The sequence below is a fragment of the Misgurnus anguillicaudatus genome, chromosome 11 (genome assembly GCF_027580225.2).
Source record: "Misgurnus anguillicaudatus chromosome 11, ASM2758022v2, whole genome shotgun sequence".
In the NCBI taxonomy this organism is placed as follows: domain Eukaryota; kingdom Metazoa; phylum Chordata; class Actinopteri; order Cypriniformes; family Cobitidae; genus Misgurnus; species Misgurnus anguillicaudatus.
The window spans coordinates 33128435-33138127 of NC_073347.2; the positions used below are offsets into that span (position 1 = coordinate 33128435).

Genomic DNA, 9693 nt, shown 5'->3' on the forward strand with positions numbered 1-9693 from the left:
ATAATGGAAAGTTTTTCATAAGATCCGCGGGGGTCAATGTGTTAGCATGACAGAAACTTTTTTCTGTCTCCCATGTGCCTCTCACGTAAATTATTAGATGTTGATGGCTTACGTTTCTTCCCCGTCACAGACCAACAAAAGTATTATTTAGTTTTTGGTTGTTTGTTGATCACGAAGTACAAAGTAGATGAGGAAAACTAGGAGTTGGTGTGTATTCAAAGCGCCGCCATTGTTATTTACATTGCGTGGAATGATGCGCTGTGATTGGTTAAGCGGATTTATTGCACTCTGCAGAGAAGGGGGAGTGGCGTTTATCGCGTTTTGGGAAAAAGGGAGAAAAGATGACAGAATAACACAGCAAATATTGGATTTTGCGTAAAATTAAGAATTTACTTTTTAATACTGACCAGATACAGTACTGACTTTGACGGTAACTAAATATTTTTTTTTTAAAAATGCAGTTTATCGCGTTTTGGAACCAAACTTTTCATTTGTATATAGGTATAATACATTTTCATAGAAAATAGGATGTTTGCAGATATTGTTTGCTTGCAGACACCTGTCTGCTTCCCTGCCTATTTTCCTGTTCATCTCCCTCCGAACTTCATTTCCCATAATCCTCCATGCTTCCTCGCCTGTTCAACGTCTGCTATCATCCTCACCTGCCAGCAATCATCATCTCCTACCTTTTTACTCTTGTTCCCTTCTCTGTGGTCTGATCTTAGTGATATGTTGGCTGTAGTGTGTGTTTCGATGCCTGCGCTTTGTGTGATATAATTAAAGTTTTCATTATCGTTTCCTTGAGTCTCCAGTCGTCTCCTTCCACACGCATATGACTTTTTATAGATGGTCAAAAATTACATTCAAAACTGGCTTTTCCGTTTACCTGCATACCAGAAACCACATGGAGATGTGCAATTTTTAGTTTATGAGACCATTTCAGGTTTAAAACAAACTCATAACAGTAATATCTAATTATATTTTAATTACATCTTGTTATATTTTCACAGAATGTTTTTAACATTATGATTTTGTGTAGAAAACAGTAAATCATAAAAAATGGGTTTTCACCGAACGGATCACTTATTATCAGATTTAAGAAGCTCTCATGTGACAAGGTGGGCGGCCCTCTCACCCCTAAAATGCCTGTTTGTAAATAGACACTTGCCTAATTAAGTCTTCACGGTTTCTGCTTTATTGCACACAGATTGAATATTGCTTGCCGTAATTACGAATAAACTCCCATTATGAATGTGTTTCATGCCTTAATTTAATTACGTTTATTAATCAGTGCTGGAGAGCGAAAGAGTCGATGAGAAACGGCGAGAGGAGGGGGACTGGAAAGAGAATATGGCCTGATGGGTTGTTTATTTGTTCTGTCTTAGGTAGAGGGATATTGCATTGTGCTTTGCTGCCCATAATTGGATCTGATAATGATGAATTATGGAACATTTCCAGGAGATAAAACATCACCCAGGCGCTTATTTGAAGCCGAGGCAATATACATCAAAATGAGAGAAGCGGAATAGCCGTCCTCCCTCATCGAGCAGAGGTGGGGAGCCACGGTGGCCCTTCACCATCAATTTCATTTATTTCTTCTGAGGAGACGAGGAATTATGTCTATAAACAATCCAGCGGTACCTGCAGAAAGCCAGATTAGGGAAGAAATGTGGACTAGTTGTGTTTAAAGTAATGAGAGGGAAGGCTGTTTAGTAGATTTAGTACAAGGTCTGCCTATTAGCTCTTTTCTTAAAGGCCTTTTCACACCAAATGCATATATCTGGTGCAAATGTTTGAAATAAACCGATTTTAAAGTGACAGTGCAGTCCTGAGAAGTTCTTCAGCTGAAAAACTTTGGAAATTTGGTGAATAAGCAACACTAATGATGAAGATTTGATTCCAGAGGAACACACAGTGATGCAAAGTCATTTTGGATAAAAGCATCTGCAAAAAAACATAATGTGCTTGAGTAGATCAAAACTATTTCTTCATTAGCTAATGAATTATGTCAACCAGTACGATTTGGGCTTTTGGGATTTGCAATGCATTAGATAACAAAATATTGTAGCATTATTTTAAAGGCCACATATTAGATCAATTTTTACAAGATGTAAAATAAGTCTCAAATGTGCCTAGAATGTGTATTTTGAAGTTTTAGCTCAAAATACCCCACAGATAATTTGTTATAGCATGTCTAAAACTCTTTCACCGCCATTGACGAGTAATCTCATCAATTAAGAAAAAACATTTGCATAAAAACGTGTTCCTGATTCATTTTTATGTTAATCTGCAATACCGCGGTTATTCACTTACCCAATTTATGAAAAAACTAAAGCCAAAATGTTATTTACTAATTTTAAACTCTGTGTATGTTTTAATAAACATTCTGAATCTGATCTCTAACAAAATTCCTTCACAAAAATGCAATTATTTTAGCTTTTTGCTAAAACTTTTTTTTTATTTTAAGAAAAATACCCATATTTAAGAGTTTATACACTGAAAAAAAGATTCATTCAATTTACTCAATTTTTTAAGGTAAGTGGTTGCAATCAATTTATTAAAGCTACATTTAAACAGAAGTTTTTTATTTTATTTTACTATTTTCATTTTGTTTAAATGTAGCTTAAATAAATTGATTGCAACCACTTACCTTAAAAAAATGGAATAAATTGAATTAATCATTTTTTTCAGTGTAAGCAGAGAAAAATATAGATAGGATGAAAGTTTTTCCATTTTTGTTTGTTCATTGTTAGTTTAAAAGCAGAGCGTCTGTTCTTTCATTTGATATATTTGTATGTTTATATATTTTTAGAAGAAAATTTTCCTGGAATGTATTTTGTGAAAATCACAAAAAATGCTGGCGGGCAACTTTTCAAAAAATGGCTGGCAGGGAATGAGTTAAATGTCGCTGTTTTTATATGTAAACCTTTAAACTAGGGTGACCATACATGCCATTCTTCCCGGACGCGTCCTGGCCAGGATTTCGGGTTCGTCTTCCGGAAGTCGTATTTGTTGACCGCATACGTCATAGAGGATTATTATTATTATTATTACAGAAAAGCAACCGTTAAGGTAAGAATGAAACTACAATTGTATGTCTTATGTTTTTAACTGAATGGTGTATGCGGTCAACAAATACAACTTCCGGAAGACGCACCGAAATCCTGTCCAGGACGTGTCTGGGAAGAACGGCACGTATGGTCACCCTACCTTTAACTGCAAATAAGCTACTGCCCTCACTAACAGACAGTGACCACTTTTGGTTAAAAGTAGATCTGATTCCTGTGAATACAGTCTGAGACAATAATATATTTAGCTAACAATTATATATTTTGTGCTAACAAACACATTTAGCAAAGCATTTGGGTAAAATTAAGCAGTCAGTGAGTGGCTGTGGGCGGGGCTTTATCAGTGTGATGTCACATTAACAAAAGAATCAAAACGGCATGTCTAATGAGACTGCTTTGGTTTATTTCATTGTAGGGTTGTTGTGTTCACACAATGCCAACACATATTTATGTACAAACACCTTGTTAGAAGTGGATTTTGAATTGTATGTGCCCTTTAAAGGTGCAGTGTGTAATTTTTAGAAGCATTTCTTGACAGATATGCAAAATAATATACAAAACTATATTATCTGGGGTGTATAAAGACCTTTCATAATGAACCGTTATGTGTTTATTACCTTAGAATCAGACGTTTTTATCTACATACATGAGGGTCCCCTTACATGGAAGTCGCCATTTTGTGCCGCCATGTTTCTACAGAAGCCCAAACTTTTTTACTAAGTTGTCTCAGATGATGACATGGTTGTTCGGTGGCGGCTACCGTAGCTTCTCTATATGTTTCAAAAACGAGAGGTGAGCAGTGGACTGAGCCGTTGATTGTAATTCGCAACCTCACCACTAGATGCCACTAAAATTTACACACTGCACCTTTAAAGAAAGATAGCTCAAGCAAACTTAGAAAAAACAAAAGATACGCGGTTCAAAAGACAAACAGTAGGCTATTTAGCAGTCAGATTAAAAAATATCTTTCACAAGCCACCTGTAGTTGTTCGTATAAACTGTTGGTTAAGACATTAGATGTGTACTGTGATAAAAAAGCAGTAGGGGTGCTGGCCTAAAGGTAAGTTGTGCTTGTGTGTAAAGACTGCTTGTTTAACTTCTTTCCCTATTATGGTTATCGTTACACTGAGTCTGCTTTCACAGAAGTCTAGCGGTAATAAGAGGTTTAAAAGATGCTATTATAGAGAGAGAGAGATGGTAGAAACTGGTATAAAGAGTGCTAAGGTTTGACATTGGCATGATCATACTCAGTCAATATTAAAGATATCAAGTTTATATTTTTGCAGATTTTTCTTTACATTACAGTATGTAAGATGGTTTTATGTAAAAACAGAGCATCACAAATAAATGACATTAGCTGGCTTTTCACAAATGTTTAGTAATGAATATCATAAAGTTTTCCTTTTTGTGTTTCAAGCCCTGATCTGACCTTGCCATTTATTAAAAATGTCAAACTGTCTGTGACTAAAACTTGAAGCTTCCTGAACTTAGCTGTCATCTGACTCACAAAATCCTTACTGTTCAGTGCGTCCGAGGGGAAATCTAAAGAAGTTCATTTCACTTGACAAGTCGTTCATTTGGATGCCCTGCAACATCAAGACTCATTGAAACTCTGATCGGGTTTAGGTAACTAGTACGGCATAGTTGTGTAAAATTAAATGAAATATGTTAAATAAATACTTTAATAAACATACATGTTTACAAGCATTTATTTGTATAAGAGTCATTTAAATTCATTGAATAAATCAATTTATTATCTTCCAAACCTTTACATTTAGTTTATTCTGCAACATTCAAAATTAATATTAATATGATGTGGCTAATTTAGAAATATATTGAAGTGTGTCTTCTTGCTTGCTTGTGTGATTAGTAGTCATTATTGTGATAATGACAACATCACAATATCCAGACAAACAGATACAAGTCATTGATAAAAAAACACACAAAAAGAAATGTACCCATAGATTTGAAGTTTGGCATTTTCTCTGTGCTTTTTTTTCTAAGTTATGTGACATATCAGTGTACACCTGTCTGTCTGCAGATACAGTCAGAATGAAACCTACAGTATTGCATTTAACATATGCATATTAAATATATCTTACATTTTGAACAGATCTGGACCAAAAAAAACCCAAAGAACAAAAAAATCTAAAAAGTCTAAAGTGGTTTTAGTCCACTGTCTTCGTGAATCACGAGTAGCTAATCAAAGAAAATATAATTGTGAAAATAACAATTTGCATTCAAAGGGGACCAATCATAAAAATGTGATGTTTAAGTGCTATAATTGGGTCCCCAGTGCTTCTGTCAACCTAGAAAATGTGAAAAAGATCAACCCAGTGACTTAGTTTTGGTAAACCATTCTCTGCAAGCATGTGAAAAAATAGGTAATTGAAATTTGGCTCTCCTTGTGATGTCAGAAGGGGAAAATACAGCCCTTTAATCTACATTATCCAACCACAGCTCATTTGCATTTTAAAGGACACACCCAAAAACTGCACATTTTTGCTCACACCTACAAAGTGGCAATTTTAACATGCTATAATAAATTATCTATGGGGTATTTTGAGTTGAAACTTCACACACGCACTCTGCAGACCCCAAAGATCTTAAAAATGTCTTGTGAAATGTCCCGTTTAATGCATATACATGATACCTGCATCAGCCAGTTACATTTAAGAAAATCATGAACATGAATCTGTCTCTTTCATGAGCCTTGGCTTGAGATCTAATCCAATTTTTTAAATAGGATGTGTTCATTTTTTACACATTGTTTGTGTTATGCTTGTAACACATTACATGTCACTTTAACAGATGTTTCACACAAGTTGTGTTAAAAGTAACACAAAATGTGTTTTTCAATAATCACCCTTCTGGAAAAACCAGCATAACAGCAAGACCAGCATATGTTGTGTTTTGGTGCTGGTATGCTGGTACCACCAGCTAAACTAGCACCAAACCAGCATAGACCAGCATGGGACACTCATGACAGTAATTGTTTGTATAAGTGAAATAATCAAAGATATAATATCTGGTAAAGATAACATTTTGTTGTTGTTTTAAGATATGGTACTGTGTTAGTGAATTCATATAAGGGTTGTAGTTTTATTCATTTATCCTCAATAATCCTGAAGAGGGCAGCAAAGTAACATTTAGCTCTTACAGCACACTGCTGTAATTCATGGTGTTAGACTCTCCTCTACTGTTCAACCTAAAAATAACTACATTTTCACCAAAACCTAAAAAAGTTCATAATCTAGTTCACTATATACAAACTATTTTACTCGTGTCTGAAGTATTTTATTTTGTTGTTGTTATTTGTTTCATTATGATATATGTGCCCTGAAGCAAAAAACAGCACTGGTATATTTGTAGCAATAGCCAAACATACACTGCATGGGTAAAAATTATGGATTTTTTCAGGCCAAAATTCATTAGGATATTAAGTAAAGTTCATGTTCCATAAAGATATGTTGTTGATATGATATGTGTTGTTAGGACTTAATTTGGACAATTATTATCCTATTCTAACAAACCATACATCAATGGAATGCTTAGTTATGTAGTTTTCAGATAATGTATACATTTTAATTTCGAAAAAATTTACCCTTATGACTTGTTTTGTGGTCACATATTGTCTGCATGTGTTTGGAATTGAACACAGCTTTTGTACTTCCAACTGTATAAGTCAAAAGAAAAGTTTAAAATCACAACTGATATTATTTTTTTTCACGGAAAGAGTTTATGTTAATCCAGGACTAGGCCTTATTTTTATTAAGTCATTTATTAGGGGCAGTTTCCTGTACAGGGATTAGACTAGTCCTAGACTAAAATAAATGTAAGAGCTGTCCAAACTGAAAATAACTTGCACTAACATATCTTAAAATACATCAGTGCCCTTTGTTTTGCCTCAAAATGCACACAGGTAATGTTTTTAGTAAGGCATGTTTGGTAAAACTAATTATATTTCCCAATTAAACTAAGGCCTAGTCCGGTTTTAAACTAATCCCTGTCCGGGAAATCACCCCTTAAGGAGTTTTTACAAACATACCTTACAAAAAAACTGTGTGCATGTTAAGGCAAAACAATTTGGTATATGTTAAAATTAAACAGGACAAGGTGTTTTTAAATGAAAGCAGCTCAAACATGCATTTTAGTTTGGGACTAGGATAAGCCAACCCTATCTCACGGCGAATTCGTAATAATTCAAACGATTTAACCAAGTGGCTAAATCGTATGGAATCATACGAGCTGGCTCGTACGAAATCGTACGATTAGTTCATCGCATTTAACACAGCCCTGTGTTGCAGGGATTTCGTGCTAATTAATACGAATAGATTAAATCGTACTATACCATACGATTTGTTCATCGCATTCAAGAAGCGTGACCCGTAGCCAGAAAAAAAAACTCGGCGTGTGTCACAGGCAGGCAAGATAACTAGAAACGCTGGGGAATTCAGGTGCTGTAAATCCGGTGGACAGGACTCATCTCGTTATAGATCAAGATAATTTATAAAGATCTTTAAACGAAGGATTGGAATATCAGATAGTTGACATGGTAAGCAAGTTAGTTAATCTTTTTAATTAAAAAAAAGGAAAAACGAAATAAAACTAATAGCATACATTATTGTTGTTGCGGTGTGTCACGTGACAATCATGACCCGTCGCCATGGACACAAGGGGTCAGATAAAATATTTTTAACTTACGCGTGAAATGCTTGATTTTAAATATATATATATTTTCTAAGTACACAACAACAGCCCTAGTTTAGTAAAAAAAAATATTGAAACTATAAATAAATATTCTGCATCCATTTTAGGTGTGCTACTGTGGGTGGCTCCCGCACACCCGTGGCTACGCCCCTGCCGTGACCCAAATCTCGTTCGCACATCATCGCGATATTTATCATCTGTTTACAAACGTCGCCACATCTCAGTGAGTATACCATAAAGTGTCTGTTTGTTCGATATTAAATTCATTATATGTTCTTTTTTAATCCAGATCGGCTTCTAAATGTTCTCTGAGTTGTATTGGTCATCTATATTACATTATTTCTAAAAGCTAGTCACGTTATGTTAGTCACCATTATCATAACGTGACAGATCCTCGATCATTTTATTATATTCATATTTTTGGAATTAACAGTTAACTACCAATGTACTTCTACTGTGGTATTTTGTGTATTTGTGTGTATTTTGTTGTATTTAGTACACAAATCGTACCATGTTTTTACCGCAGTTAGTCTACTTCTACTGTGGTATTTTGTAGTACAGTAACAGCAAACCTTATGCTTTTACCACAGGTGTTCAGCCCTTTCATACATAGTTAAAAACAGTAACACCAACAACATGCTTTTAATACATTTGATGTACAATTCAGAAATGTTTAGACATTCAGATCTTTCTTTTTTGGTCAGTTTTATTCTATTGCCGTTTTATTTAATTATTTATCTTATTATATAGTCTTATGATAGTGGGCGGATCTTGGGGTTTGTTGTAAATAGTTATACACATACAATGTTTAGTAAATAAAGAATAAAAAAAAATCAAAAATTTGTAATTCACAATTTTTTTTGTCTTGCAGTTTCTTCACATACATCTCATACTCCTCCATCTACACGCTCCACAACATTTAAACCAACGGCTCTTTTAACAGCCATCACTTGCAAAAGCTCTCCTACTCACTCACTCACTCACTCTCCAACTCACTCTCCTACTAACTCACTCACTCTCCAACTCACTCACTCTTCTATAGGGCTGTGTAGAATGGTCGTCTGTGATTCTCATGCGTGTTTCATCGGTGAGGCCGGTTCCGTGGTTGGAGGTGGGTCGCCGTCGGCTGCTTTCGGATGGAGCGGCATTTATTACACAGAGAAGCTAGGCAAAATTGCATAGATTGTCGGAGTCGGTTTTCCTCGATTTTAAATCCGGTTTTGCCTAGCTTCTCTGTGAACTACGAGTCTGTGTGGTAAGTGCCGCTCCATCTGGGGGCGGCTGATGGCGATTTGCTTCTGGTCGCGGAGCCGGCTTTGCTGATGGGGCGCGCATGAGAATCGCAGATGATTATTTTGCATAGCCCTACTCTCCTACGCACACACACACACACACTCTCACTCTCCCCCCTCTCTCTGTTTGTCCCTCTTTCAATTTGTTTTGCCTATTTCTCTTTGCATTCTTTCTTTTCTTCAATATGGCATCTTCAGGTTTTGACCAGTTATGCCAGGAAGCTGCAACTATTTCAAAGCATCTTGAAATGAAAGCTGACAATGCTGAACTTGAAGCAGCTACCAGAGAGGCTGAAGAAATTCTACAAATGTTCAATCCTCCACTGGTAAAGTTCATTTTATTTCAGTTTTCTTCTTCATTTGGTTAATTTTTTATTTACACTTAAGCTGCTTTAATAAATGCATATTTTTATCTGTTCATAGATTTCCAAGTCCTTACTTTCAGTCACTGTTAGCATTTTATTTTAACATGTTTATTTCCAATTTTTTTCAGCTGAAAAAGAAGACCAAACGAGCGATTTCCTGGACTCAACAGACACAGTGAACTTTGCACTGCATTTCAAAGGTAATATTGGTTATATAAAATATCCGTATATCCACATAAATGGACTCAGGTCCGTAAT

The 9693-nt window shown here is 35.4% G+C and overlaps 1 long non-coding RNA gene across 1 annotated transcript; it reads left to right on the forward strand.

Moving 5' to 3' along the window:
• Positions 1 to 7238: 7238 nt before the first annotated feature.
• On the forward strand, positions 7239 to 9401 carry LOC129454328 (uncharacterized). The gene is made up of 2 exons (XR_012372241.1): positions 7239 to 8001; positions 8650 to 9401. It is a non-coding gene; the product is annotated as an uncharacterized lncRNA (long non-coding RNA).
• The last annotated feature ends 292 nt before the right edge of the window (positions 9402 to 9693 follow it).